The following is a 299-nucleotide window of genomic DNA, read 5'->3' as shown; positions in this document are numbered from 1 at the left end:
ACGCTGGGGCTATTATTAGAGGTTTTACAGTATATACCTTATTTATACTTTAGTTATTATATACCTCCATGCAGATACCCAGAATCATAGACATATAGCTCACTAGTGCATGTTAGTTTGTGACTATTAACCCTCTATTAGAAGTAAAAGTGGTGTAAGTGTGCCCCCATGTGGCGTCACGCTGGAAAAACATTAATTAAAGCTTCCCTGTTTCAAATTCTCTGCTTTCAATAACCTAAACGTTTGTGTCTGAAATGGTTTACTGCTAAAAGTTTAGTTAACTAGTTAAACATTATTAA

Source organism: Morone saxatilis, unplaced genomic scaffold (genome assembly GCF_004916995.1).
Source record: "Morone saxatilis isolate NCDOM2014 unplaced genomic scaffold, NCSU_SB_2.0 Contig24, whole genome shotgun sequence".
Classification (NCBI taxonomy): domain Eukaryota; kingdom Metazoa; phylum Chordata; class Actinopteri; family Moronidae; genus Morone; species Morone saxatilis.
The sequence above is the reverse complement of the archived record's forward strand: the minus strand, read 5'-3'. Positions refer to the sequence as shown.